This window comes from Electrona antarctica, assembly GCF_951216825.1.
Source record: "Electrona antarctica genome assembly, chromosome: 24".
Taxonomy (NCBI): Eukaryota; Metazoa; Chordata; class Actinopteri; order Myctophiformes; family Myctophidae; genus Electrona; species Electrona antarctica.
Genome location: NC_136803.1, coordinates 15,077,585 through 15,105,312, shown reverse-complemented (window position 1 = coordinate 15,105,312; position 27,728 = coordinate 15,077,585). Strand labels below are relative to the sequence as shown.

The following is a 27,728-nucleotide window of genomic DNA, read 5'->3' as shown; positions in this document are numbered from 1 at the left end:
TTGAGGACAGGACTTTTCAGGATGAACTGAGCAGGCCGGGGGCAAAATTGAGTTCTGCTCTCTGGGGACCGGCGTTGGTATATCACTTCCATCTTGGAAATGGCCATGTCCTTGTTAGAGGTGCGAGAGAATAAACCACCGGTGGCGATGTTATTTTGGGAGAAGCCTGTGGAGAAGGGACCAGGGGTGGCGGCTGAGAAGGGCCCAGGGATGGAGGGCTGGGCTGGGGAGGAAGCGAACAGTGGAGGGAAACGGACGTGAGTGTGGGGCTGAGACAGAACGTTGGCCGAAGGCTCTGTGTCGGTGGTACTGGGTCCAGGAGAGTCCCGTCTGTCGACAGGGGATGATACCTCTTCGCTGTCTTTAGAAGGAGAAAGGGGCTGAGTATTGTGCGCTGGTTTGAATGGTCCCTCAAGCTCTTCTGTGCCATTGTTAGTATGAGATGTCACTACTGTCATGATGGGAGTTGCCAGCTTTCCACTAAACATAAAGGCACTGCTTTTTGCTATAAGTGTGGGGGACTCCTTATCTGCAACAGGCTCCTTGGCAGGTGTGGGTGTTGGGTTGTTGTTGGCGGAGGTGCTGTTTTGAAGGGAGTTCTCAGGCACATTCGGCACCGCGGCCACTTCATCATCTTCTGGGTGTTTGGAGGAGGTCCTCTCCCCATCCATCGTGTCCCCTCCAGAGCCGGAAAATGGCAAATCCCCCAGCTGGCTGGAGTTCAGTGCTGTGCTATTCTGGCTTTTTGGGGTGGACTGGGCAGGCTGGGGGCCAAAATGACTTGTGTTGGTCTCTGGGGACCAGCATGGGGAAATTGAAGCCGTCTTGACGTTCAAGTTCGAGTTGTGGGAGGAGATAATGCTGGTGGTGACGTCGTGTTCGTGCTGCGACAGGTTGTCCTTGTTCTTGAGCAGGGTGCTGCTGGAGAAGAGCCCAGGGGCAGAGGGGGTGGAGGGCTGGGTTGTCGGCTCAAGGGAGTCCCTTCCGACCATGGGCGTGTCACTAACATTGGGAGAAGGAAGGTGCTGGCTGTTCTGCTCTGTACTCTGCAAGCTGCCCTCCTCCAGTGGTTTGGCTGGATTGATTGGTCCCTCAAGCTCTCCTGTGCTATTGTTCGTGGGTGATTTCTCTCCTGTTGTGATGGGAGTTTGCAGCTTTCCATTCAGCATGCAAGGACCAATCGTTGCTATAGGGTTACTGAAAGTAAATGCATCAGATGGGAAAGGGGAAGCGGAGAATCCCTTGGTGATAGGGGAGGAAAATGTAAACAGTACACACAGGGGTGTAGAGGTTTGCTCCTTATCAGCAAAAGATTCCTTGGCATGTGTAGCCATGGCACTGGGGGCGGTGTTGACAGGGGTGGTGGCGGGAGGTGGGCAGGTGCTGTTCAGAAGGGAGATGGTTGGCGGATCTGGCACCTGGGCCACGTTGTCATCTCTTGGGTGTTTGGGGGAGGAGAGCTGTGTGCTGGTCCTCCGTCTCTTAATTTTCCCCCCTCCAGAGCCTGCACTACTGGCTTCAGGCATGCTAGACAGGGGGTAGGCAGGCCCATCTGAGCTAGTTGTGCCATGAGAAGGGTCTAGGGTCGATTCAGGGATGTCAGGTAATTGTCTTTTGGGGGCTTTGACTGAGTCCTTGAGGGTTCTGTCCAGAAAGAGTCCCATGGAGGTCTGAGATCGGACGAAGCGGTAAATCGGGGTCACCAGTGCCTCTACTGGGGGGAGAGAGGAATCCAGTTTCTTTTTGCTCTGCAAATGTGAAAGCTCTAGATTTTGGCCTTCCAGGGATGAGGAGGGTGCAGATGGGATTCCCTTAGCAGCTAGTTGAGGGTTTGACCACTTCTTAAGGGACTGTAGCATGCGTCTGGCTGTGACACTGGTCACCCCACAGGGCTGGGCCCCGGCAGGCTTGGCTATTATCTGCCTCTTCACGGGGGCCTGGTAAGGTGTGCTGGGGCGTGGGCGGGCAATCCTAGCTGCAGCCACTCCACCATATCTAGTCTTTCCTGGGTAGAAGGGTGAATCCCCCAGCTGGCTGTAGTTCTGCACTGTGCGGCTCCGAATTCTATTGGACCAGAGGGGTATTGAAGCTCTCTTGGTGGGCACACCTTTTCCATCTTCAAGCTTCAACAAGTTGTCCAGAATCTTCTTGACCAGGGACAGCTTTGTGAACAAGGGCTCTGGATCTGAGGAGGAGACAGTCTGAGAGAAGATGTTGCTGGAGACCCTGTGTGCTGCTGAGAGTGGCTGGCTGTTCTGCTCCCTGCCCTTCTTGAGGGATTCGGCTGGTTTTAATGATCCATCAAACTTCTCTGGGCCATTGTTAGTAGGACACATCACTGCTGCGATGCTGGGAGACGTCAGCTTTCTGTTCGACACGGAGTGACCAATCTTTTCTACAGGCGCCCTGAAAGTAAACGTTGAGGCTGTGGGGTGCTCCTGATCCGCGGCAGGTTCCTTGGCAGGTGTGATATCCCTGGCACTGGGGGTTGGCTTGTAGTTGGAGGTGGTGGGCAAAGTGGAGGGCGAAGAGGTCCTGATTGGAAGGGAGATGGCGGGCAGAGCTAGCACCTCCACTCCTTCGTCATGATCTTCTGGGCGTTTGAAGGAGGACTGGGTGCTGGTCCTCTCCCCATTCACAATGCCCCCCCTAGAGGCTGTGGAGAGTGAATCCCAAACCCAGGTGAGGTTTGATGCTGTGCAGGCTTTCAAGAAAAGCTTTTCCACTGTGTCTGTTAGTTGACTGATCCGGCCTGACTGCTGCTGCTGCTGCTGCTGTTTATTCTTGGCATAGGGTTTAAGGGAGATAAGATGAGGTCTTCGGCTGCTTCTCATTTTCCAGTGGCTCGAGGTCACCTTGCATCTGTTATCGAAGTATCCCAGTAGTGAGGCGGGAATGATGCCCTTTACTCTGTCAACCCACTCCCTATTCTTGATGAATGGAGGTAGCGAGGGAACAGTGAGGGACATTGCCCTCACTGTGTCAGCTCCACCCTTGCAGTATCGCTGTAGTGAGGGAACAATGTCCTTTACTGTGTCAGCTCTGCCCTTGTAGTATCGCTGTAGCGAAGGAACGATGTCTTTTACTGTGCGAGCCCACTCCCTGTTATTGAAGTATCCCAGTAGCCAGGAGGCCTTTACTGTGTCACCAATGCCCTGTAATGGGTGAGCCATGCACTCCTTGAAATATCTCTTTACCTTGTTTGCTCCTCGACCGAATCGGTCAAATCGGCCCGGCTGCTGGTGTCTACTCTTCATGGCGTAAGGTCTCGAGGAGTAATTATGACATGTTTTGGTTCTAATCTTCCCTCCACTCGTGGTTGCCGTGGTCCAGCTTGTCCGAGGGTCTCTTCGTGTTTCGTCGTTGGCACCACTGGGTTCTGGGGAGGTGCTTCCATCAACGGTGCCACCGGGGACGGTCCAGTGGGTCCACATCGCATTCTAAATCTCTCTCGTATGGCCCGAACACACCTTCGGTCGCTGGTTGGAACCCGGTTCAAAGGGCCGCAAATTATTGTAGAACAGTGTGTTTTTGTAACGATGGGTGTGCGGCGGAAATCAATTCAGGGTGTGGGATGAGCCCACGATTGTCGATGCTCAGGTGAGCAAAGATAGTCCGGGGATTCCGTTTATACTGTTGATGAGTCTGTAATGCCGAGGAAGCCGCCGTGCTCGAGTGTCTGGGTGGCTGTGTAATCTTCGGCAGAGTGCATTGTCAAGAAGGTGTCACTCATTTAAGAAAAAAAGGACAAATATGTCCGATATTACCATGATGTAAACGTGATGTCGACGTCCATATTTGGGTGCTGCAGATAGGCTGATGTCATCAATGTGGCTAACTCCATATCTGGCCATTAGTTGCACAATCTGGGAACCCATTGGCAAGGGGAAAAAAATCACACCTGTGTGAACTGAGTGGTGTAAGGTGGTTGTATAGCCTGTCTGACGTAATGAAATCATGTCTGACATAATGAAATCACACCCGGGTGAACAGGGTGAACATAGCAACCATGCTCATTTTTTCTGCACAAACAAAGCCAGTTGTATGAGTGGTTTACACCACTCAAAAAAACAGCTGTTTATTTCTCAAGGTCGGCTTTATTGTCAATACAATATATGTAGACATATAGAGGCCTGAAATTGCATTTCCCTATCATCCATGCAAATAAATCGATAAACATTAAACAATGACAACACAACAACAACAATAGTGCAACAAGATTAAAAGAAGATGGATGGATGGACAGTTGGTTGGTGGGCTTAAACTGTGTACTGTCTGCTGTGTTTGTACCAGTCCTTGTATCCAAATGAAACCACTCGGGGAAAAAAAATCCCATAGAGATTTCAAATATATATTTCCTTAAGCCTAAAATCAAGCCATCAGGGTCCTGGTGAATCACCATAAAACCTTATTCATTCTGTGAATGAATAAATAAACAAACAAACAAATAAATAAATAAATAAATAAATAAATAAATAAATAAATAAATAAATAAATAAATAAATAAATAAATAAATAAATAAATAAATAAATAAATAAATAAATAAATAAATAAATATTATTATTACTCTTAGCAGATTTTGTATTGGCCTAAACTTTCCTTGAACTGTACCCATTCTCGCCATTCCGCAAATGCAAACTGTTAATAACATTTTCAATCAATCAATCAATCAATCAATCAATCAATCAATCAATCAATCAATCAATCAATCAATCAATCAATCAATCAATCAATCAATCAATCAATCAATGGCTATGGCCTTGCAGTCAGGGAAGTTACACATGGTATCCACTTGGTGGCAGCAGAGGGCTTCAGTTCCAGCCCAGCCTACGGTTGAAGGAAAACAGGTGCACTTCAGGCCAGGGTGATTCGAGCAAGATTAACTGAATTAATATCATGTATTATTATTTGTATGAATTCAGTAATAGCAATCGACGTAGAAGCAAGCCATATGCAGCAGCAGCAGCAACTGTCTAGTTAGCCTACTTTAGTAATTGTAGGCCATGTTTCCTATTGATAGCAAACTTTATTATTTTAGACAATTTGTTATGGGATAACGACGAAAGTCAAACATTTTCGACATTTTCCAGGGAAAATAAATAAAATTAACCATGGATTGGAGACTCCACAACGTTTTATACATTTTATTTAATTGTTTTATGCATTTTAATTGATTGTTTTATATATTTTATTTAATTGTTGTACATTGTTATACATTTCATTTGATTGTTTTATAAGCAGGCCTACATTTTATTTTATTATACCACTCAGAGTCAGAGCTCAGCTCAGAGAGGGCGGCGCGGGTGTATGATGATGTCAGAGGGAGGCGGGGCAAGTCACTGCGGAGAGAGAGAGGAGGAGGAGGAAGGAAAAGGAAAGAACGAATACACACACACATACTTATATTACACAGCAGAGCAGAGCAAAACAGCAACCACATGACATGACTGCACCACAACAGTTGGACTCTTAGCTGGTGAAAACAATGGATAATAACAACTGTCAGACGACATAGAGAGAAGACGTACACGGCGGTCGGTAAGTAGGCTACAACTGCTGTTTGTTTACGAGTCTCTGTGTGTTGTTAGTGTTGTATTGTTTACACTACACACACCGCAGGAAGTTCACATAAAACACAACACTTCTGCTGGTTCTTATTCTTAACTTGGACGGTGGACCTAGCTCTGGTCCATAGCCTTACTGCTCTTGCTGTCGTTGCGACGGCATTAGAGCTATGGACCAGAGATAACTTGGACCAAGACCATATCATCTATGTATGTTATCATAACATTACATTATGAGTATGACTATGTCTATGACAGTCTTGGACCAAGGCTATAACACCAGTGGTGGAGGAAAGTAACTAGTACATTTTACTCAAGTACTTTTACTCCAGTACAATTTTCAATACTTTGCATTGAGAGCTTGTACATCTGTACTCTGTAGCCCCATATGTGCCCTCGCCCTACGCTCATTCTGTAGCTCATCTCGGAGCTACAGAATGAGCGTAGGGAGAGGGCACATATGGGGCTAGTACATCTGCTATTTTTCCCAAGGGATTTGTAATACATTTGAAAACTTGAAATGGGACATTCTGCATAATGAGTACTTTTTTTATGCCAATACTTTTGTACCTTTTGTACTCAAGTATATTTTGAATTTCAGCCTTTTACTTGTAGTATTTCTATATTGCAGTATTGATACTTTTACCTATTAAAGTACCACAGTATGATGAATTCCTGTTCTGTTCTTTGGCTATATAGAAGTGTCTATTTGTACGTCTCTAAATGTTTTGATGATTTGAACATGGTGGACGCTCTTGTAAACAAGTGTAATGCTTAATTGGGTCGTCCACTCACAGTTAACCGTCTTTGTATTGAGTTGTGCTTGAAATGTACTGTAATTCTGCACACTGTCAATACATATTTCAATCAATCAATCAAAGTAACACAAATGTGAGTACGTTTTTAAATGGGGTATATAAAGCTGTATATATTGTAAGATGTTACTGTGTGTTTGTGCTGGCATGCATCAGTCACACACACAAACCCCCACAACACCACAGATGTACTGTAGGCTTACCTCAAAGCAACTGTGTGTCGTGTTATGCAACTTGGGGACACAGTGGTGTACGTGTGCGTGATATCAGAATATGGCTCCCAGAGTAGTTTGTTTGAAATGAACAACAGCTGTGGGAGCTGTAGAACAGTGTGCGGACCTCTGTGGGAGCTGTAGAACAGTGTGCGGACCTCTGTGGGAGCTGTAGAACAGTGTGCGGACCTCTGTGGGAGCTGTAGAACAGTGTGCGGACCTCTGTGGGAGCTGTAGAACAGTGTGCGGACCTCCTTCCTTTTCCCTGTATGTATCTTTTTGTTCAGCACCTAAATATTCTTTTATAGATGTGCGTGCTTCCCTCTATATGAGAATATGGCACCAGATCAAACACCACCACCATTGTGATGTAAAGTGACACATCAAAGAATCGACACACACACACACACACACACACATTTTAATATTTAGTGTGTGGACATTCTCAAAGTGTGGTGTGGTCCTCCAGACTCCAGCTGGGACCCTCATGGTTCCTTGAGGGGGCTCCAAATGGACCCTTACAGTCTGGTCTGTAAGGCTGAGCTCAGACCTTTACTGCATTGCTTGTTGGATGAATGTTGTGTAGTGTCATGGCCGCCCCAATGCATTTCCAATGGAGGTCACATGGTTTGACACAACATTTGTGTTGTGTGAGGGGGAGGGGGCAGTCGAAACACAGCTGAAAGCCATACAACAGACCATGTGACCATTGGAAATGCATTGGGGCGGCCATGACACTCACAACGCTGTAAAGGTCTGAGTGAGGCCTAACTCTGAACTCTGTTTGGAGCCCCCTCAAGGAACCATGAGGTGGTCCTCCATGAAATAAAATAAAACGTTTGAGAACTAATGCTATATACTACTAGTGTTATGGCCAGTCCACACCAATGCAAATCCTTGCATCTGCCTTTTGAGGATAATGGTTGCAAAGTTACATTGGTGTGTGTGTGTGGAGTTACAGGGCCATAGGTTGTCATATGGGCATCATGGTAATACCAGTGAGTATACTGCAGTATTGTATTGTGAGAAACTGAAACGGTTTTGACTGCAAGCTGTGTTTTTAGAATAGTACTTTCCTGGTTTCACATGCTGTTCTCTGCAGACTTGTGGCCGCACAACACACACACACACACACACACACACACACACACACACACACACACACACACACACACACACACACACACACACACACACAAGTTCTCAGTCACCACCACGACTGATTTCAGTCATTTGGATTCCATAGAAGTCAAGTCAGAATGTTTTCTATTGAAGCAGGTCATGTGGACAGAATAGAACATAGGCCATCTACAACCAATAGTCCCCATTTTGAGATTGGGTCGTGGCCAAATACAGTGGTCTGAATACCACTATATACCAACATAGTTTTTAGTTTTTCTTCAGAAAACTGTTTTTGGATTTAGAAGACATTTGTAGAATCGGCCTCAGGTCTTAATGGGGTTAATCTATGCACACATTGTGTTCTTGTTTGTTTCTGAGAGAAGCAGCCCTCCTTGCGTGTGTGGAAACCTATCTTATTATTATTTGTGCGTGCGTGCGTGCGTACTGCGTGCGTGGTTCATTGCGGTCATTGTGCCAGCCAGCGGTGCAGGTTTCATTGTGAGATGTCAAGGTCACTGTGCTGGAAGCACATTGATTTACAGGGCTACGGATGCTCCACACACACACACACACACACACACACACACACACACACACACACACACACACACACACACACACACCTACCTCTTACGGAGAAAAATAAAATCACGTTTCCATCCCTGTTACCACGTGTCTCTCTCTGGGGGGGTCCACACACAGAGCCAGGTTTCACTTTCCTGCGCATGGTGGGAATGGGATGCTCTTCCATTTACCAGACATTTATAAATTATTCATTCAACTGTTACATAAGCACAATCCCGCATCATTAGATGACTTGCAAGTGTGAACAAGAGTGTGTGTGTGTGTGTGTGTGTGTGTGTGTGTGTGTGTGTGTGTGTGTGTGACTGAGACTGTATATATTCATATCATAGTGTGTATGTCATGCTGTATAGGTATCATTATTTGCAGTAATAAACCTGGACACTTGTTGCGCATCTATCGTTGCTGTCGGGCACAAACCTCTTATTTCCAGTCTTCCATATTCTCTTTTTGTGTGTTTTTTCGTAAAAAATAACGCCCTACTATAGTTGATCATGCAGCGTCACAGCGTAATGTAATTTCATTTGAGTTTGGGACTTGTGAGGTTTCCAGCCGACACTGAGACGACAGCTGAAGTCTGTGTCGAACAATCAAATATAAAATAGGCTGCGCTCAACCATGTTTGGGTCAATTTAGTCTTTATTTTCTTTCTTTGTTGTCGTCTTTCGTTCTATCCTGCAGTTATACGCTTTGATATCATGTACAGTAGGCTACTATTAGTAGCCAACATGATCAAATGCTTTATAGTAGCCATAACTTTAGTTTAGTTATAAGTAGCAGCATGGTAAGATCAAATATTGTGTCCTGCGAAAACATGATTTTCTGTAATTGCAAGCTTGTGTGTGTGTGTGTGTGTGTGTGTGTGTGTGTGTGTGTGTGTGTGTGTGTGTGTGTGTGTGTGTGTGTGTGTGTGTGTGTGTGTGTGTGTGTGTGTGTGTGTGTGTGTGTGTGTGTGTGTGTGTGTGACTGTGTGTGTGTGACTGTGTGTGACTGTGTGCAAGAGTTAATTTGAGTGTATTTTGCAGACAGTACGATTTTGGGTTTTCTGTAACCTCAGCCAAAGTGACTTAATTTGCAATTTAATTGCTTAAAAACGACAACGGTAAGCGTTGTGTACAGCTGCGCGGGGCCGTGTCATGATGTGATTCACTGCCCCGGTGCCCCCTTGTGAATAGCTGATCTCTCAAAACAGAGGCAAAATCATAGGGAGAAAAAAAAAAGACTACTTTTTGTAAAACCAATCTCCCCTTCTTAATTTGGACCTGCTTCCTTTCACTGTCTATGAGAGAGAGCGGGAGGGAGAGGGTGAGAGGAGAGAGAGAGATGTAAACATGACTTTATTTTCAAAGCTCCTTCAGACTTTACTGGCTATCATTGGGTCCTTTTCAACAATCCCAGTTTTTAAACATGCACTCTCTTCTTATTTCAAAGTTGTCTGTTCGTGTTACCATCATGCCGTCATACTATATTATTTAATTTTTTTTATGTTTGCACTGGCTGAATTGAACATAGCGTTTTAAAATGTGTCTTTCTAGTACTGGATTTTGATGTTTTTCATGGTTCCTGCACTGGTTATTGTAAGCTATGTGTTTTATGTGCGTGTGTGATTTGTTTTTGTCTACTCTGTGTTCATATAACGACGCTGACATGTATTTATGTCGACCCCCTTGAAAACAAGATCTCTCAAGGAGTTTATCCTAATAAAGAAACTTGAATCATCATGGAGACAGAGAAGGGAAACAGAGGGTGGGGTTCAGCAAAAGTTAAAGATGGAGAGAAATAACGAGGGAGAGGGAGAGAGAGGGAGATTGTGAGCTGAGTGGGAGAGAGAAATGAGTCACAGACAGATGAGATGAAGCAGAGAGCTGTGTGTGTGTGTGTGTGTGTGTGTGTGTGTGTGTGTGTGTGTGTGTGTGTGTGTGTGTGTGTGTGTGTGTGTGTGTGTGTGTGTGTGTGTGTGTGTGTGTGTGTGTGTGTGTGTGTGTGTGTGTGTGTGTGTGTGTGTGTGTGTGTGTGTGTGTGTGTGTGGCATCTGAAATGAAAACCAAACGGAATCCATAATATGGCCTTTTACAGTGTGAATAATGTGTGATGAATCACCCCCCTCTGCAGCCAGACACGGGTCAATGTTGTTAAAACCAGTGGTGTAAAAAAGTACTCTTTTACTTACTAGCTTGGTATCAAAATGTACTTAAAGTACCAAAAGTACTCATTGTGCAGAATGTCCCATTTTTTTTCAAGTTTACTTTTTAAAACTATTTTCTTTTTGGAAAATGGCAGATCTACAGGTGCACAATGTCATTATGGGCTTGTAGATCTGCTATTTGCAAATGACGGAAATGCATACAGAGCTGAAGTGTTTTGTAATCAAAATCTACAAAGTAACCAGTAACTAAAGTTTTCAAATTAATGTAGTGGAGTAAAAAGTATTTGCCTATGAGATGTATAGTGGAGTAGTTTAGTTTATTAAGGATCCCCCTTAGTCTACACCGTAGTGGAGACTATTCTTCCTGGGGTCCAGGCAAAAATGACATCACAATACAAATCATAAAATGCAGTACAGCATGATCCATGTTTCTGAACAAACACACAAACCTAAAAAACAATTTATAACAGTAAAATTAAAAGAAAAAAGAAAAACAGATTTGTCAGACCTGAAAATACAAAAATTAAGAACCTAATTTAATATAATTTCCTTTCTGATTATTGCTGCCTTGAGTTTCCTTTTGAAACAAAATGTAGGTCTATTTCTTGTTAGAGTCAAAATAATGTGGGGGGAGCACATGCCAGTATGCAATGGCTCTGTACATGACTGTTTTCTTAAGTGCATTGGTTTTGGGCAGAGGAAAAGTAAAGTGACAATTTAGTGCATGTCTAGTATTGTAATCATGTCTTTCATTTGCAGGTAATACCTGTAGAAACAAACTGAAGGGTTTCTGAGGAATGCACATTCTTTAAAAACAGAATAAGGCTGTATGCCAGTCTTCCATTCACCCTCATCCATGACAGCCTGGCATGCATAGCATCAAGGGGCGGCAGTGGCTCAGGGGTAGAGTGTCTGGATGTTAACCGCAAGGTTGCCAGTTCGAACCCGGGCTCCCCCAGAGTTAGTGTCGAAGTGTCCTTGAGCAAGACACTGAACCCCTAATTGCTCCCGATGATGTGCTGGCTGGTGCCTTGCATGGTTTCCGCTGCCATCGGTGTATGAATGTGTGTGTGAATGGGTGAATGTAATGCATCTATGTAAAGGCGCTATATAAATGCACCATTTACCATCCACACTAGTCCTGACAGAGCAATGCAGTGCTAGTCTTGCCGCCCTGTTCTGAGCACGCGGAAGTTTACTAAGTCCTTGCTTTGATGCACTAGACCAGATAACAGGACAGTAGTCCAGATTTGACAGAACTAGAGATTGTATGACTAGTCTGATTGTTGTATTAGTTAGCAGATGAGCACTCCTTCTAATGGCATAGATGCCATTACTCATCCTCACCACTGTATTATTGATCTGAGCATGACAGTGTTTGGTCAGTGACACCTAACAGTTTAACTTCTTTAACCTGTTCAATCGCAGCACCCTGCAAAGAGAGGCTTAATTTCTGATCTGTCCTGATTGCATATTTAGAACCAATTACAATACATTTAGTTTTCAAGACATTCAACTTCAGCTTATTTTCCATAATCCATTCAGAAACCAGGTTTAACTCTAGTTGAAGCACCTCATTGACATGTTCAATACTCTCTGACGATGCATACATACTTCGTGTCATCCACATAAATCCCCATACCTGCATATGTTAATACATATGGCATATCATTTACAAAAATAGAATAAAGAAGGGGACCAAGACAGCTTCCCTGTGGAATTCCACACTTAAGTGTCTCAATCTTTGAAAGGGAACCATTGAAATGAAATGATTACTATATTTACCCAGGGTATCTGGGCTAAGCTCAAGAACTTGTTTCCAGCCAGGCCCTGCTCATAGAACATTTCATCGTAGTGGTTCAATGCCTTGTTCAAGGGCACTTCAGCGGTGGTAATTTTAACGTGTCGGACCGCTGATTCGAACTGGCGACCTTCCGGTATCAAGCCCGCTCCGCAATCCGTTCGGCCACCGCTGCCGAACATAACACATTGTTTCCTGTTCACTAAATAGCCCTTCAATATATCGATTGCAGAATCTTTGAATCCATATGCTGATAGTTTCAGGAGAAGTACTGTAGCTCATGATCTATAAGGTCAAAGGCTGCGCTGAAATCCAAGAGCACCACCCCAACTACTGACTTCAGTAAGACATGTCAGTGCGGTACTTTGTAGAGTAACCTGCTTTGTATGCATGCTGTAAATCTGAGTTGATATTGTTATCTGCAAAATATTGCTGGATCTGCTTAAACATAACTCCCTCCAGAAGCTTACTCAAAACAGGCAGAATGCTGATGGGCCTACTGTGTGGACCTGTAAAGGGCTCCCTGCTGTTTTTTGCAATTTTCCACAGATCAGGATAAGCACAATCCTTAACCCATTTTGACCTGATATCAGATTCTAAAAATGTCTTCTACATCCTGACAGTTTTCTGAAAAAGCTATGTTTCTATGTCAGTCGTTCTTCTATTTCAAAAATAGCAGACCTGCGCGCTATGAGCTTGTAGATCTGCTATTTTTCAATAGCTAAAGCATAACATAATGCTAACACCAAAAGGGGTTCCCGCCCAAAATGGTATGTTAAAACATAAATTGAAAATATGGCCTACAGGCTTAGCAATTGATTTAGCTGATAACTGAAGCAATCTGCCATCGATGTTGTCAAACCCACAAGGTTTATCACACTTAATTGTATGAAGTAGCTTTACCACACAATCAACACTGATAGGCTTGAATTCAAACTCAAGAGTAAAATTAGTACTGAGAATTGGAAATAGTCCGGTAAGGAAAAAAGTATTCCTAAAAATTGTACCTAAAGTACAGTACTTGAGTAAATGTACTTAAAGTACTTATACTTGTAGTAGTTACTTTACACCGCTGGTTAAAGCTTCTCGGCAGTGAAATTCATGGACTTGTTGTTGATGAAGCCGGTTATTTCTCTGTAGGGGGGTTTGGGGGATTAACACTGTCCCTGACTAATGACTTCATTAGCAGACTAATGGAGTCATAAGACCGTGTCAACTGATCCATCAGTTACTGAACCGCATGGACTCTATATAGATAGGCAGCGTCCCTATTCTGACTGAGCAGAACATTCAGCAAAAACAAATAACCCTATTTGAACTGGGGACCCCCCACCCTGACAAGGACTTGAACTGGGGACCCCCCACCCTGACAAGAACTTGAACTGGGGACCCCCCACCCTGATAAAGACTAGAATGTAGGAGACGGAGTTGAGGCATTACATTTAGTTTGACTCTGTTCCACGCACACATTATATGCACATACAGTACATACTGTATTCGTGACATTGGTAAAAGTAAAGACTGCAAAGTGCCTGTCAGTGGCCATATGATGAGCACCACCGCTTCTTGCTGCGGTCTTGTTGCAATGCTCTGGGGGAGTTTGAGTCCACACACGAGTGTGGACTCAAACTGTCTGTCTGTCTGACAGACAGTGCACACAGCTGGTAAGCTTCCAGTACAGTATCTCGAATTGCACCGGGTGCTGCAATTTCCCAAACTGCAAGAGGCTGCAGGGTTTTCTTTTCTTTTCGCTTCAGAAGAAGCAGCGCAGAATGGATGGGTCCCTCTGTAGCGAGCGGTCAAAGCGACACAAATAATGTAGACAGACACGTTGAACCTTATCCGTCTCAATGTATGTTACAATTTACAATTTACAATTTAGGCATTTAGCAGACGCTCTTAATCCAGAGCAATTTACATTATGTTCCGCTCACTAATCTAATGCCCAGTGATTAGTGTCATTAAAATAGAGCTGCTGAAAAGTGATCAGTGCTGTAGGGTTAGCGGGCTGGGCCATATGGACAAACTCAAATATGGTACTTTGAGCAAATAACCTCATGCTATAATATCGATATTGTGAAAAACCGAAAATATATATTGTATTGTGAGTTTGTGAAGATAACATCTTTCTTTTAAAAAGTCAGTGACGTGGTTCTTCTCAACCGAACTTGACTGTTGGGAGCTTGTAGATCGGCAATTAGTTTTTGCTACTTTAGAAACAATGTAAGGTTTGACAAATGAAGTGGTTAATGTACGGGTCACCTGACCTCTGTAGCCATGTCTTTACTGGTCATACTTCATCATGTACAGTATGTAGGAAACATTAGATGGAAATATTAGATGAATTGCACTAGCTTTTGCACAGATGAACTTAATCATGAAAGATGAACTGAATTATGCTAACATGATTGCATCTTTTGCACTGTTTTTAGGTAGACTAGTATGAAGTACTGTGGTTGGCTGCGTATGTATGTATATATGTATGTATGGTATGTATGCATGTATGCATGTATGCATGTATGTATGTATGCTTGCATGCATTTATGCCTGACCCTGGTAGCTGCGCTCCAAAATTGCCTATATGCACAATATCATGGACCCTGAACCCTTACATTTTCGTATTTTAGGGTTATTAGTATTTTAAGGGTAGCGTAGCGTCCGATCCCCCACGGTATTGCTATAACATCGATCGCACACTACAGCCTGTAACTGTGGGCTGTGGTAATGCAGCAGGCGCCATCATCATCATCCTCCTCATCACGAGAGGACACAGTGGCAGGCCAAAGAGAGCGCCTTGACGGATGGGAATGACATGGGTGACGGTGGAACCGATCAAGCATTTTCCAACTCGAGAGTCTTGGAGAGAAACGGCTAACTGCTTGAACCCTCTTATCTAGATTTTAGTAAGTTTGATCTGAGTTGGCTCAGCACTTGTAGATACAACTAAGTACCTATGTGATCTTGTAGATCGGCTATTTTGTTTGGCTAATGTTCCAGAATATGCATGCATACATAGCAACACTATTATTTCCAGAAATCTCTTTTTTGACAGTGGTTTACATCTGCTTTTTATTTATTTAACATTTTTGAAAAATCTTCTCTTCTGGACAAAATTAAATGTGGTGGCCAAATGTATATCGCCAGGGTTTCCTTTCTTGGCACGAACAAGTTTGAGAAGCACTGCTTTTAGAAGGCATTTTGTAAGAATCGGCCCGGTTCTTAACAGGTTAAGTGGCTCCAATATGTCCAGGAGGCAGGGAAGCATCGGTCTGTCTGTGTGTGTGTGTGTGTGACAGAGAGTGCAGAGCTAGAAAGGGAGAGATGTGAGGATGGCAAGAGAGAGAGAGAGAGGAGGAGGAGAGATGAAAGATTAAGGACCGGCAACAGGCGAGAAGCAGCTGTGTGCGTTCGTTCGTTCCTCTCGCCTCGTGACGCTGCCCGCCTGCCTGTGCCTGAGTTTGTTTACATCCATCCGTCTGTCCGTCGGCGTTCGTCCGACATTAGAGAGGGCCTGCGGAAGAAGATATAGGAAGGGTAGCATAAGGATTAAGGACGGAGGGGGACAGGAGGACGTGTCTGTGTCCGGGCGGGTAGGTCTGTGCAGTCTGCGGTGGCACTGCCACACCACGCCGGTTGCTCTGCCTTTTGTAACTGTTCATGTCATGATAGCGGTATAGCGCGAATCGGAAACACTGGCCGCACCGTTTTTGTGGCAGTGTCCATAGGAAGAAAAAAATCAAAACGTCATGGAAACAGAACAGATGCTCCGAGGCAAGGCGTTGTAGAGGAGGAGGAGGATGGGGGGGGAATGCACTCTCATGCTGCTGTGGCGCTTACATTACGAGACGGGTCGTTTCCCCCCGCTCCACATGGGAGCTCTCTGCTTGAGAAAACTCTTCTGTTGTTTATTTAATAGCTTTGTTGTTGCTCTGCTGTTCGTAATGGATGTCCAAAATAGGAACTGTTTGGAGTGGAACAGGTTGAGGTAGCCTCTATAATACTGTCGGGGTATATGGGTACGTGATCACAGCTGTGTGTATATTACAGCATCATGTTAGGTTGCGTGTGTGTGTGTGTGTGTGTGTGTGTGTGTGTGCATGCGTGCACGCACATGTGTGTGTGTGTGTGTGTGTGCATGCGTGGGTGAGCGCTCCTGTATCCCAAGGCATTTCTTTCCACAGATCTGTTGTCTGTGTTCCTTGCTAAATGCATCATCATCATCATCATGTTGCAACGAGCTTTGCCGATGCACGCACACCAGACCTGTTGAATAGCTTTATCCATAAGCAGGGAAAGTGTCAAGTTTAGCGTGGCTCCAATCTTTCTTTGTGTGCCACCTAATGTGAGGCGGTAAATGGTTAAATAAATGGTAAATGGTGCATTTACAATAGCGCTTTTATCCAAAGCGCTACGAATAGATTGTGCATTACATTCACCCATTCACACACACACACACACACACACACACACATGCATACACTGATGGCGGAGGAAAACCATGCAAGGCACCAACCTGCTGCTCATCGGCAGCAATTAGGGGTTCAGCGTCTTGCTCAAGGTGACAATAACTCTGGGGGAGCCCGGGATCGAACCGGGAACCTTTCGGTTCCCATCCGGCTGTTCTAGCGGCCACTGGATGACTGTTCCCTTACACCTACTGTACATACATGACCCACAGTCACACACTGCTTTTATGATCTCAGCAGTTTGGGATGTTATATTAATAGATGTGGTTTTGAGCTCCATTTAACGCATTTTGACCTGAGATCAGATTCTGAAAATGTCTTCTACGTCCTGACAGTTTTATGAAAAAGCTATGTTTCTATGTCAGTCGTTCTTCGATTTTTCAAAAATAGCAGACCTACAAGCTCATAGCGCGCCACTCGGTGGCGCGCTATGAGCTTGTAGATCTGCTATTTTTCAATAGCTAAAGCATAACATAATGCTAACACCAAAAGTGGTTCCCGCCCAAAATGTGTTAAAACCAATTCTTTACCCAAGGGTCTGTGTGTGGACAACACGTCCTTTAACAGATGAGGGAAGCGTTACTTTTGGCATCTTTCAGAGAACCGTGTGAAATCATAATTGTGAAGTGTTGTTTTTGTGTGTTTATGTATAATATACAGCTACAGCGGGCCCACTTCTGCTTTCGCTATAGAACTCACAGACATCTTTATTACCAGTATTTATTATGTAAGGCACACTGGAATAGTTTTTGTTTTTGTCAAGGGAGTCAAGGGACCGTGCAAGGACAAGGCACACGGAAGGCTAGGATACAATAGAGCGCCGAAGTCCTGACATCACTCGCTCATCCCGTGGTTCATGGAAGTTTTTCCCTATGGAGAATAACATGGGGTCATCTTAAAATCGTGTCATATAAGCATTGTGGTCCAAAAATAAACAAACTGTCTCTGCGATATTGTCTCTGTATCGTTTATGACAGTCAGTCCCTCATATTTGATACTGTCTGTTTCTAGCAAAAATGTAACTAATTCAGCAGCAGTAACATTAGCGTCAGTTGATTCTCTCATATCTAAAATCCCCATGCAAATACAAAGTACATGAACCCGTGGACTTAGCGCCCTCTACTGATATTGACGTCAGACTTCGGTGCTCTATAGCGACAGAGTACCGGAGTCCTTCTGACGACACTTGTTCATCCCCTGGGTGGCGGAGGTTTTTCCCTCTATGGAGAATATCATTGGCTCATCTTAGAATCGTCTCATATTGTGGTCCAAAAATAAACACATTGTCCCAGTGATATTGTCAGGGAGGGTGACTGTATCTTTTGCGATAGTCAGTCACTCATATTTGATACAGTTCTGTTTCTGGCGAAAATCTAACTATAATTCGTCTGGCGGCGGTAACATTCGCAATTTCTCACCGGCGTCATTTGATGCTTTCATATCCATATGAGTCAAACTGACGGGATAATTTTGTTTATTTTTGGAATTCAGAATGGGGGAAAAAAACCCGACCCGGGTAGGATGTGTACATTACGTCAGAATTCGATGCTCTATGGCAACATAGAGCACATGTGTCGGGAGGAATTATTTGACATAAGAGAAGTTGCAAGAACGGAACGCAGACTTCCCTATCCTTGTGAAAATCATCATTATTTTGTTGAAACCTCTGCTTTCTTTTTTTTTTTTTTTAGGGGTGACAAAGAAGGCAACAGGTTGTCAATCACACGCAATTCACGGCAGGAAACGGATTGCGTGCATGTGAATAAACAGGCTTAAAAAAATAAAGCAATGCTGTTTTAGTCCACGCATGAGGTAAAACAATTGGAAAGTAAGTTTTATTTTCTAATTTCCAAGTAACTTTTCACCGGCCAGTCAGAGTCAGCCAAAGGGCCATATTTGCCCCCCCGGGCCGTGTAATGCCCAGGTCTGACCCAGACATACAGTACACATTACTGTGGTTTGGTCCAGTGTTCACTGTAGATGTAGGTCCCTATTCTCGCCAGTGCCTTACCCTTTATTATTATTATTTTTTTAATAGTTCAAATAGCCAATGTACAAACGTGTCAATGTAGATCGGCTAGTTGAACAATTTGAAAATGTTTTTAAAAAATAAGGGCACATGGTGGTCTTATAGAGAAGTGGTGAAATACAGTAGAATACTAGTGGAGAGAGACTGCCAGAGACGACTGTCCACAGCCTAGGAATCAGTCTAATAGTTCATTCCAATGAACTGTCCAAATGAATTTACACCCAACTGACTGACTGTCTGTCTGTCTGCCCTGCCTGCCTGATTGTCTGTGTTTGTAAGATGACGACGCTAACTAACAGTTCTGTGTTGAACAACAAGGTTTAGAGACTGAGTGAGGAACCTTGTGGTTAGCAATGGTTTCCTTGAAATAAAGGAAGTGTGTTGCAAACCGGAGCTCAATGTACATGGGCTGTAGGTTACATGTGCACGCACGTGTTCATCCTGACAATGCTATATGTCACACCAGCCTGATTAGCTGTGTGTGTGTGTGTGTGTGTGTGTGTGTGTGTGTGTGTGTGTGTGTGTGTGTGTGTGTGTGTGTGTGTGTGTGTGTGTGTGTGTGTGTGTGTGTGTGTGTGTGTGTGTGTGTGTGTGTGTGTGTGTGTGTGTGTGTGTGTGTGTGTGTGTGTGTGCTCTCGCAGGGCTTTGGCGAGGCTAATTTTCATGTGAAAAGAGACCTACAGCTGCTCTGTCCTTCTAAAGAAATTATTCATGCTCTATTCTAATGTGGAGTCCACACACACACACACACATTTCACTCTGTCTCCCTGCTCACTCTCTGGAGCCAGTTGGTATTGATCAGCGTCTCTCTTATAGGCTGCAGATGGCCTATAATGCAGATGGCCCACAGCACACTCGCACGCACATACACTGACCCTATGCGAATTGAATTGCGTCACAGAGACACTGCTTTGTATTAAATATGCTACCGAACCGAATCTGACTGATCAAGATTCGCCTACATAGGGGGGGGGGGGGGGAGAGAGTGAGTCTCAACTTTCCCCTTTCTTGCATCAGTTAGTCCTCATGTATCTATGTATGTATGTCTGTTCTCTCTTAGCGGGGGTTGTATGACGCCTCGTGTTTCCACATAACAACCTCCGCACATCTCCACCTACCATCCACCACACTACTGTAGCAGTCTTCACAGTGTTTATCATGTGTCTGCAGTGGTGCCGTCAGGACGTAAAAGTGAGGGGAAAATATTCAAGATCGAGAGTTGAGACTAGAGAGCAACTGAAGATACTACACGTAGGGTATAGGCTATATATCTAGAATTGAGGAAAGAGGCAAGCACGTAGCGGCAGCCAATACACAACGATGATTGCACAACAAAACAGGAACGGTGCTAGAGAGACCACCAGCGCCGGTCGGGAAAAATAAATAGACCAATAGTCATTCCCCAATAGTGCGGGGACATTCAGACCCAAATGACCCCCTCTCCGGCATCTAATGTGTGTCTGTCTCAAGACCCCAGAGGGGCCACCCTGGGAAAGACCTACGCTGTAGAGGCTATCATTTGTTTGGGCGGAAGTTGCGGGATTTTAGCGGAAGTATCGCCCAAGGAAATTATGTTGATGCTTTACAAATCAGTTTACATTCTCGGCGAATGAAACAAGTGTTGTGATTGGTCGGAAAAATATCATATCCGGGGGAAATACATCTGACGGATGTTCTGGACGATACATCCGCCGATAGCTTCTCTGCCTTACGTTGTGACCAGGCTTTTCTTTTCGCAGATAATTAAGCCTGGGACCGAGGCTACAGAGCGGCTGGGAAACGTTGAAGCCTGGTGTAGCCTGCATGTAGCAACATACCAACATAGATAGGTGCAGTTCGTTGGAGACATGTGTATCGACGTGAGGGCAGAAGTGCGCCGGAAGGCACGCTACGCCACGCTACTGGCCAATCACAGCGCGTCTTTTCCGGGACTTGTCAGCTTGTCGCCGCGTTGCCAGACTGTTGCCTCTCGCAGTAGTTGTCAGGCTACGTGAGACTAGTGAAGCACCAACGCAGAAGCTTGCCCTCACTTTTGCACAGGAAGAGTCTACCTTTCTATGTCTATGTGTAGCACGAGCAAAAGAGTGTGCAGCTAGGTTTTCACCCATTTAGGACTGAGGCCGATTCTAAAAAAAAAAAGTCTTCTAAATCCTGACAGTTTTCGACCCCCAGAATTATCTGTATTTGGCCGCGGACCCCTATGGCCCATCTGAAAATATGTTTTTCCAGGGACCCCCCCCAGAAGCAAAGATTTGAGCTAAAAACGTTCGCTCTCTGACAGAATATGTATTCAAAGATTTGCGCTACACAAAAATAGCAGATCTACAAGCTCGTAGCGTGGCACTCGGTGCTGCGCCATGAGCTTGTAGATCTGCTATTTTTCAATAGCTAAAGTATAATGCTTATAACACCAAAATGTGTATTTTTGTGAATGTGTTGAATGGCCAGTAACCATTCTAAAAGCGAGATCAGGTACAAACTACAAAGGAAGCTTACCACACAAGACCTTATGAATAAATACAATTCAATGTTGCTCTCGACTTTAGTCGACTAAAATGTATTTTGGCAGGCCTTGATGGTTAACTTTACAATTGGTTGCATCCTGAAAATAGCCTATCTACAAGCTCACCGCGACGCGTTGTGAGCTTTTAGATCTGCTATTTTAAGAGCACAACACCCGAGCGCAACCAAACAAAAAATGACTTGTCTTTTAGTTCTACTGAATCTCTTCTCCACTCGTCCCTCCCTAAATAATTTGTCTAGATTTTATTTGTTGATGAAATTGTCAATATATTTAGTCATAGTTTTAGTCTTCATAGTTTAGTTTTTTATCTAGTTTTTGTTTAGTTTTTGTCTGTGAAAATCAAGGCCACCGAGAGGAAACATTGAAGCGAAATGGACATGGTGGCCGAAAGTGGTATTGCACTATGGGCCATACATGAACGCACTTTGCTCTATATGTGAATACTATGTTCCATACTGTACGTGAACGGCTGAACGCGCGCTATGCTATGAACGGCCCGGCGCGTTCACGTATGGCCCATAACCAATCCCACAATGCACTCTGTTCCAACCTGGAACAGAGCCATAGAGTAAAACAGAGTTACGACAACTCTGTTCACTTCATGGGGCCAGTCTCTTCTACATAGATTTCTATTGGTTTGTCCCCGTTTGTCCCTTCAAAAGGGGACAACTGGTTTGGTATGCATTGGAGTCTATGGTCTCGTGCGAGTACATGAACCACATGACCAGGCGGTTTTCTGCCCCTGGGCCTGTTGTAACTCTGTCTTACTCTATGGCTCTGACCCGGAAGAACGCCTCATGCGCTGGGTGAGCAACTCAATACAAGTGGATGAGAGGAGAAATCCGGTGACGTCTCCAACTCTCCATTATATATAACTCTATTGTGAAAATAGTAGTGATGCACCGAATATTCGGCCGCAGAAAATATTCGGCAGAAAATGGCTAAAAATGCATTTTCGGCCTATTCGGTTTCGGCCCGAATAGGCAGAAAATATATCACCGAATAGGTTATGCAATTAATGCATTCAAAAGAGCTGAATAAATCTTTTATGGACCCATAATAGTGATTATTATTTAGGTTAAGTTTTGCCATAACCATTTATTTTAAATCAGGTAGCTTTAAGGTACGGCCATGACAGCAATGGAAGGAAAAAAGATATTATATAATAATAATATTAATCATATTCGGTATTCGGTTTCGGCCAAGAATTTCCCTTTCGGTGCATCCCTAGAAAATAGGTAGTCATGGAACATTCTTCAGTCGACGAAATCAACACTGAATAGCAGCACATTTTTCAAATGTATCTCTCTCTCTCTCTCTCTAGATAGTGAAGGGACCCTGTGCTCTCTCGCCCTGCCTGTGTATGCGTGTGTGCTGTGGGTGGGACTCCTCGGTGGATCAGCGGAGCCTCTCTCTACCCCTCAGCCCTCTACAGTGAGTGAGAACACTTATTTATTTGGTCCATTATGGAGGCAAGTTCATACTGTACAGTATGTTGCGAGGCGAGAGTGAGAAGGCAGGATAAGTGTGTGTGTGTGTGTGTGTGTGTGTGTGTGTGTGTGTGTGTGTGTGTGTGTGTGTGTGTGTGTGTGTGCACGCGCTTGCGTGCGCACTACGCAGGAAGTTTATCCTTTAGAAGTAGCCTATAAATTAGGCTTAATATAAGACGTATATTTTACAGATTAAGGCCAACATTTGACATGCATATAAACGCCACTTATAATTCACCAGTAACCTTCGCTGTCTCCTGTACACAGACACAGTAATATGTAATTCTGTTTATTCGCCATGTTTTAACTTTTAGGAAATTCACGCCCTACTTGATCATATTACGCCGGGGCTCCACCGGGCGCGTCGTGTCACATGCATGCGTCAAAAAACTAACCGGGGCAATTTTAATGCAGTCACGCAACGCAACGCGGGCAGTGGAGCCACCCTTCATTGATTAAAAAGGGAACATTCCCTGACGGTGACGGAGATGTTTTTTTTGTGGCTTTCGCCTTTACCTTTATTTTATATTTTTATAGAGGGACAGACAGTAGGCTGACAGGAAATGGGGAGAGAGATGGGGGGTGACATGCAGTAAAGGCCGTCGGGATCGGGAGTCGAACCCACGGCACACTGCCAGACTTGGGCTACCGGCCAAGGTGCCTGGACCGCTGAGCCACGGCCCAAGTTACATTTTGAGGTACTTTTAATATAGCCTACCTGGAGTATTTCCAATGTTCTGTACTTTTACTTCTACTCCACTATACATTTTACAGGCAAATACTATACTTTTACTCCACTTCAATTATTTGAAAACGTTTGTTACTAGTTAATAGAGAGGCAGAGAGAGCTTTCTTGCCTTTCCTAAATTCCTGTAAAACCCTGGCTCACACACACACACACACACACACACACACACACACACACACACACACACACACACCTTGTCTGTATGCAGGGAGTAGTGTAAAAAATGATTTCACCATGTATGGTCAAGGTGACTAGACTCTCTCTCTCTCTCATTCTCTCTCTCTCTCTCTCTCTGTATTCATCTTACTCTGTTGAAAGACAAAGGGGGACCCTGACACACACACACACACACACACACACACACACACACACACACACACACACACACTTCGTCCCCCTTGCAGAATCACACACTGAAGCATAAACGTTTTGAACCCGGCATAAATAAAAATGCAAGCGATAACATGTCATGTGTTTTTTTATGTTCAAATATAGCAAACATAGTACATGGTCTGTTATTGAACCACTGTTTCTCAATTATTTTAGAGTCAGCGTGCGTGCGTGCGTGCGTGCGTGCGTGCACGTGCGTGCGTGCGTGCGCGTGCAAATAAGCTTTGTGAATGTATTGGGACATTGCGTGTCAGGAGGTCCAGCTGGGATTAGCCTGGTCCTACAGTGCCAACAGCATTGTGTGTGTGTATGAGAGAGAGAGAGACTGTGTGTCCCAAATTCCAATTCATGTTATTCACAAATCTACACACACGCACACGCACACACACACACCGCAGGCTAAATTTGGCATATCCCAATATGGCAACTTTGTCCCCTCTCAGTACAGTGGTGGATTACTAGCACACAACCACAAATTTGTCATTACTCTCAATTTATTTTGGAGACCCATTTTCAGATGTTTATTTCTTTTAATATTATATACATTTTTTATTATTATATATATTTTTAAATGAGAACGCAACGGGACTTTGCCGTTTTCTCACAGTTCTTAATCGGTTGACATCCCGGTAAGATAGAACACCAGTAGAAGTGCTGTGGTTGAAGCACTCTGACCAGCCGAGCACACACTCTCTGGATAATAACGTCAGCTACAATGGCTAGTAGGGAAATGTTCAAATAAATCACCATTGCATAAATACACAGAGCTCTGAAACCGATCTGCTGCAACTGATGTTTTACTGATTGTTTATTGAGATAACTTACATATACAGTATGTGCCTGGACCACACGCACACACTATACCCTTAAAGCCTGATTTATACTAAGGCCCTATCTTGCGTGCCACTTTGCCCTATACAACTTAGGCTACTAGCCTTATTGTACTATTTTTAAAAACATTTTAAAATAGTTCAACTAGCCAATCTACACCGACACGTTGTGTTGTGAGCTTGTAGATCGGCTATTTGAACGATTTCATAATATTTGTCAAAATGGTAAAAGAATGGCAAAAAAACTGTTTGAGGCATAAGGCGGCGTGCAAGATGGGGCCCTTAGTTATGTGCAGTTGTCGTGCTCTGAAAAGAACAGAACACTCAAAACGTGTTACTTGGTCCGCTTTCTATACAAGCTTATGAGCTTACCGAAGTTACCGTACAAGCTTATATGAGCTTGTAGATTGCCTATTTTCTTGTAGATTGTCTATTTGTTCTGTGCTCAACGGTAACTCATAACTCAGGCTTAAAGGGATATTCTATTTCACTTAAACATGCTTTGGTCATTTTAATGTATACTCTGGCTTTTGTGTTTCACCCCAGACAGCACTTTACAAGTTACAGCGTATAACATATTTCTACATTGTGTGTTATTGATACTTTTACTTAAGTAACGCATGCGATTAACTTCGTTTATCGCTGGAAGCCAGCGGGTCGGCCGGTCTGGAAAGCGTCAAACCGTTTGTGTTTCTGGCCTTGGCAGTGGAAAATGTGACGCTGCATGCTTTTGGTTTCACATCTCCAGGTTTGTATAGGGCCCCAAAAAACTAAAGTGCAATTGCGCGGCATTGGGAAATGCGTTTAGAGAAGGATCTAGTGTTTCAGTGGTGTCGGGCTACGTTAAGATGAATGTCGAGTCATTATGTGTGTATCATTTTATATACACAGTTTACACTGAGTTCTTGTTAGTTGAGCTGCGTTGAAGCGCGAGTGTTATAACGGTTTCTCTGTGTATAATTGCAGTGTTGATTTTGACAGCATATTTTGATTTAGTTTTGGTCATGGTCTTTTGAATAAAATTCAGTTTAGTTTTAGTCACCGGAAATGTTTTACTTTTAGTCTTGTTTCTGTTGACTAAATATCATACGATTTTAGTCGACTAAATCTACAGGTGATTTAGTCGACTATAAGATGTATTTTTGGAGGGCCGTGATGCCATCAAAATGGGATCACACATGGCATCGCTCGCAACACAGCGCGACACGTTGTGAGCTTGTAGATCAGCTGTTTGCGGTCTGTGGTCACCCACACACACCCATGATGACTTGTCTTTTAGTTCTGCTGGATCTCTTCGCCGTTAGTCCCTACCAAACATTTTGATCTAAAAGCTTTTAGATCTTTTCGTCTTTTTTATATTTGAAAACATGGAAACGATTATGACAATTATGCAAAGATAATTGTGGAATCTTTCTATGCAATTGTGATTAGATTATGTAATAATTGTGACATGCCTATAACACACACATGTGTGTGTGTGTGTGTGTGTGTGTATACACGCACGCACGCACGCACGCACGCACGCACGCACGCACGCACGCACGCACGCACGCACGCACGCACGCACGCACGCACGCACGTACGCACGCACGCACGCACGCACACACACACACACAGAGAAGGGTTTTTTTGCATCCATCAGCGCTGCAGTCTCTCGGCTCAGCTAACAAGTCCGTCAGCCTGATTACGGTGTGTGTGCGTATGCGCAACTAGTGTGCACATTTGGTCTGCCCAACCCAGCTGTCTCATTAAGATGGACCGATTGAGAGAGAGTGTGTGTGTGAGTGTGTGTGTGTGTGTGTGGCTGTGCGCGGCTGTGCACGGCTGTGCGCGCGCCCATATGCACACATCTGACTCTTGTGAACAAATGCGCTGTCATGTCTTGTCATGCTTGCATAACAGGACATCCTGCCCTGCCCTTCTTTTAATGTGTACTACACACACTGATACTAATAGCATAGGTCTTCAGTGTGTATCATATTCTTTATTATATTTTCTATTAGGTTTTTTATAGACATGACAAACAAGACGTATACTGTACATAACAATGACAACATACGCCAGACTATGTAATGTATATTAAACGAGTGACGGACCTATCGTGATGAGGTATATGAATAGAACAATTTTCGAGCACAGTAGCAGGGCATACAGAACAGAAACATTAACAAGAGCACAGTAGCAGGGCAGTACAGTAACAGCAGTTATACAGAGTGTGTGTGAGTGTGTGTCGAGGAGTCGAGGTGAGCCGTAATAGGGCCCCATATATAATCAAATGTTGCTAGACTGTACTGGCCGTTTCAACGCAGTGGTGTCTTCAAGTGTATCACAGATACAAATTCATTAAACCATGTTGGTGAAACAAGGTACAGTACAGTGGGTGTCTTCCACTGAGTTAAAATAACTAGAATTTCGCGGGCCTTCGGCCCGCTCATCCTAGCGCCACGCGTCGCAAATGGGAAGAAGGCAATACCGGGGGAGCGATCCTCCTCAACCCCTCGCTCCATGTCTCTTCAGACGGCTCCAAGCCAATATCCTCCTCCAAGGCAGCCTTGGTTTGTTGATGGAATATACAGTTTGGAGAACAGTGAGATCTGATCGGACTAGTTTTGAATGAAAAAAAAATATATATATATATAAAATTATAGTTATAATAATAATATAATGGGCACAGTTGCCGAGTAAGTGGCCTGCTAACTCCTCATGCGTTGAAGGAAGCATGAGCTCTGCCTCAGTTCGGGGCTCTCCCCATGCAGGTTGGCAGAGGGAGAGTAGTGCCCAGGATTACACTTAGGGCAGGCAATTGACACCGGATGAAAAATGGGTTACAAAATCTTTCTTTCTCTGTCTCTCTCTCTCTGGCTGTTAAATTTGGTTAGATATTAATTAGCCTATATACATGCATGGGAGCCAATCTGAGATTCTGAAGACCCAGTGTGATGTACGTAGATTGGATGGACAGAGACGGATAGACAGACGGAGATCTCGCTGGCATCCGTTTCTCGTCT

General features: G+C 44.2%; 1 protein-coding gene across 8 annotated transcripts in view; it reads left to right on the top strand.

The window, feature by feature from the left end:
• Positions 1 to 5,350: 5,350 nt before the first annotated feature.
• LOC306917511 (inositol polyphosphate-4-phosphatase type I A-like) overlaps positions 5,351 to 27,728 on the top strand; it is a 75,084-nt gene continuing 52,706 nt past the window's right edge. For 6 of the 8 annotated variants that reach the window (XM_079495780.1, XM_079495779.1, XM_079495776.1 and 3 more), the window contains exons 1-2: positions 5,351 to 5,539; positions 22,587 to 22,696. The gene's annotated coding sequence lies outside the window, so the exon portion shown is untranslated. Of the gene's footprint in view, positions 5,540 to 22,586; positions 22,697 to 23,289; positions 23,451 to 27,728 lie in introns of all 8 variants that reach the window. The other 2 variants (XM_079495777.1, XM_079495778.1) reach the window with 2 other exon arrangements.